Below are 4,095 nucleotides of genomic sequence, written 5' to 3' on the forward strand. Positions count from 1 at the left end.
AAACAGCCATGGGTGGGCCTGGGAGGACATAGGCCACCTCACTTGGGAGCCAGGTCCAGCCAATCAGAATGAGTTTTTCCCCACAAAGGCGCTGTATTACAGACAGAAATAAATCATTTCATCAGCTGTCCGGGTGGCTGGTCTCAGACGATCCCGCAGGTGTAGAAGCCGAATTTGACGTTGTGTTGTGTGATCAATTTGCACATTTTAGAGTGGCCTTTTGTTGTACCCAGCACAAGGTGAACCTGTGTAATGATCAGGGATGTAAACACAACATTTGAGAGAAATAAGCATTTTTTTTAGCATATGGAACATTTCTGAGATCTTTTATTTCAGCTCAGGAAACATGGGACCAACACTTTACATGTTGCATTTATATTTTTGTTCGGTATGTTTTTTTGTTATTATTACTCTCTCAAATAGAAACATTGTTGCTGATGTTATTATTAACTTGTTCTATAATTGTAGGTAAAGGAGTCCTGGAGGAGGAGATCAGACAGGCGCTGGAGAAGTTTGATGAGTCCAAAGAAGTGGCAGAGCAGAGCATGTTCAACCTGCTGGAGAGTGATGTGAGTTGTCTCTGTCACTCTCTCCTCTCTGTCCCTCTCTCCTCTCTGTCCCTCTCTGTCTCTCCTCCTCCGCCTCTCTCTCTCCTCTCTGTTTCTCCTCACCCTCTCTGTCCCTCTCTGTCTCTCCTCCTCCGCCTCTCTCTCTCCTCTCTGTTTCTCCTCACCCTCTCTGTCCCTCTCTGTCTCTCCTCCTCCGCCTCTCTCTCTCCTCTCTGTTTCTCCTCACCCTCTCTGTCCCTCTCTGTCTCTCCTCCTCCGCCTCTCTCTCTCCTCTCTGTTTCTCCTCACCCTCTCTGTCCCTCTCTGTCTCTCTGTCCCTCTCTGTCTCTCCTCCTCCGCCTCTCTCTCTCCTCTCTGTTTCTCCTCACCCTCTCTGTCCCTCTCTGTCTCTCTGTCCCTCTGTCTCTCCTCCTCCGCCTCTCTCTCTCTCTCTGTCTCTCCTCCTCCGCCTCTCTCTCTCTCCTCTCTGTCCCTCTCTCCTCTCTCTCCTCTCTCCTCTCGGTCTCTCCTCCTCCTCCTCTCCTCTCTCTCTCCTCTCTCTCTCCTCTCTGTTTCTCCTCACCCTCTCTGTCCCTCTCTCCTCTGTCCCTATCTCCTCACCCTCTTTGTCTCTCTCTCCTCTCTCTCCTCTCTCTCCTCTCTGTTTCTCCTCACCCTCTCTGTCCCTCTCTCCTCTGTCCCTCTCTCCTCACCCTCTTTGTCTCTCTCTCCTCTCTCTCCTCTCTCTCCTCTCTGTTTCTCCTCACCCTCTCTGTCCCTCTCTCCTCACCCTCTCTGTCCCTCTCTCCTCTATGTCTCTCTCCTCTCGGTTTCTCCTCACCTTCTTTGTCTCTCTCTCCTCTCTGTCCCTCTCTCCTCACCCTCTGTCTCTCTCTCCTCTCTGTCTCTCTCTCTCCTCTATCCCTCTCTCCTCACCCCCTTTGTCTCTCTCTCCCCTCTATCCCTCTCTCCTGTCCCTCTCTCCTCTCTCTCTCTCCTCTGTCACTTTCTCCTCTCTGTCTCTCCTCACCCTCTCTGTCTGTTGGTGGATCCGTTTGAGTAGGCTAAAACTAACTTTGAGGAGACACTTTTTCCGTGTGTGTGTGTGTGTGTGTGTGTGTGTGTGTGTGTGTGTGTGTGTGTGTGTGTGTGTGTGTGTGTGTGTGTGTGTGTGTGTGTGTGTGTGTTTGCAGATTGAGCAGGTGAGTCAGCTAGCAGCGTTGGTCCAGGCCCAGGTGGAGTATCACAGACAAGCCACAGAAATACTACAGCAGCTCTCCAGCAAGCTGCACGAGAGGTCAGTCACACAGACACAGACGCACACAGACACACACAGACACTAGGGCTGAGAAGGCACACTGTCGTGTTGACATTGAACATTTTTAAAGGCATTTTCTTCTGACGTTCAAGGAGTTCGTATTCATGGTTAAATGTGAACGAGCCTTGAAAGTCTCGCTATAACACCCCTTGAACCTGTGTTTTACACTGACATGGTGGTGTGTTGACCTCTGACCTCTGTGTTGTCTCTCCAGGATCAGGGAGGCGCAGGATAAACCCAGGAAGGAGTATGTTCCTAAACCCCCGGATGGTCCTGGGTTGCTCCCCCCAGCGATAGCCACAATGGGGGCTCAACACCACCAAGTCCCCTGGCCCGGCCTCGTCCCCAGGCCCCGCGCGCACCCCCGGTGAGAACACACAACACGGGACGGACGCAGACACTCACACTCACAGATCCACGTACAAACAAAGACTCACAGACCCACACACAGAAACATAGATCCAAGTACAAACACACAGATTTGAGTCTGTACGTGGATCTGTGCCTATGTACTCACAGATCCACGTACGGACTTAAAGACTCACAGATCCACAAACGAACAGATCCACGTGCAGACACACAGACACACAGACTCACGTCAAGACACACAGACTCACAGACTCACGTCCAGACACACAGACTCACAGACTCACGTCCAGACACACAGACACACAGACTCACGTCCAGACACACAGACTCACGTCCAGACACACAGACTCACAGACTCACGTCAAGACACACAGACTCACAGACTCACGTCCAGACACACAGACACACAGACTCACGTCCAGACACACAGACTCACGTCCAGACACACAGACTCACAGACTCATGTCCAGACACACAGACACACAGACTCACGTCAAGACACACACACACAGACTCACGTCCAGACTCACAGATCCACGTACAGACACACAGACTCACAGACTCACGTCCAGACATACACTCACAGACTCACGTCCAGACACACAGACACACAGACTCACGTCAAGACACACAGACTCACAGACTCACGTCAAGACACACAGACTCACAGATACACGTACACACGGTCTTTATCTCTGTCGGTCTCTCTCTTTCTCTCCCCCCCTCTCTCTTCGTCTCACTCTCTCCCCCTCTCTCTCTTCGTCTCCTTCCCCTCTCTCCCCCTCTCTCTCTTCGTCTCCTTCCCCTCTCTCCTCCTCTCTCTCTTCATCTCCTTCCCCTCTCTCCCCCTCTCTCTCTTCGTCTCCTTCCTCTCTCTCTTCGTCTCCTTCTCTCCACCCTTCCCCTCTCTCCCCCTCTCTCTCTTCGTCTCCTTCCTCTCTCTCTTCGTCTCCTTCTCTCCACCCTTCCCCTCTCTCCCCCTCTCTCTCTTCGTCTCCTTCTCTCCCCCTCTCTCTCTTCGTCTCCTTCTCTCCCCCTCTCTCTCTTCGTCTCCTTCTCTCCCCCTCTCTCTCTTCGTCTCCCTCCCCCACCCTTCCCCTCTCTCCCCCAGCTCCTATGGACCAGCCGTGCTGCCGGGCGCTGTATGACTTTGTGCCAGAGAACGAGGGTGAGCTGGGCTTCAAAGAGGGCGATATCATCACCCTAACCAATCAGATCGATGATAACTGGTACGAGGGAATGGTCAACGGCCAATCAGGTTTCTTCCCCATCAACTACGTGGATATCCTGGTTCCACTTCCTCATTAGGCCACCCACCCCCACCCAATCTTCACCCCACTCCCTGCTGGGGGCCCCAGCTTCTGCCCAGCCTCTGCCCAGCCTAATCCACGCCTTCTTCTTTGTGCTTGTGTGAGTGCAACGGCTTTTTTCACAAAAAACTACAACTGTGAGGATCAAGGGACTACAATTGTATAGGATTCTGCAAGAAGAAGAAGAAGAAGAAGAAGAAAAATGAGGGATAAGTGAGCTGGTTGAACTAACTGAAGACTGGTGGAATCAGAGTAGTGAGATGGTTGTGTAAAGAGCCATAGATGGATAAATATCTATATACAGTATGTGTCTATGGTTATGTGTACTGTAATAGGTTCCAATGTATTGCATGCTGGGACAAGCCATTTAAAGGTTGACGTTTTAAAAGGTTAAATAAACAGAGCTGTTACATGGCGGCGGTTGTAATGCTAATGTTTTTTTCTTTTCTTTTCTTGGCATGAATGTTGTTCTGGAGGCAGCTCTGCAGAATTGTCACCAGCCACAAAGTCATAACATCTGAGTTTGAACTTAAACTTAAGCACATTGAAA

At 51.0% G+C, this 4,095-nt stretch overlaps 1 pseudogene; it reads left to right on the forward strand.

The window, feature by feature from the left end:
* LOC135533262 (endophilin-A1-like) overlaps positions 1-3,689 on the forward strand; it is a 20,545-nt pseudogene extending 16,856 nt beyond the window's left edge.
* Positions 3,690-4,095: the final 406 nt, after the last annotated feature.

Source organism: Oncorhynchus masou, unplaced genomic scaffold, assembly GCF_036934945.1.
Source record: "Oncorhynchus masou masou isolate Uvic2021 unplaced genomic scaffold, UVic_Omas_1.1 unplaced_scaffold_2298, whole genome shotgun sequence".
In the NCBI taxonomy this organism is placed as follows: Eukaryota; Metazoa; Chordata; class Actinopteri; order Salmoniformes; family Salmonidae; genus Oncorhynchus; species Oncorhynchus masou.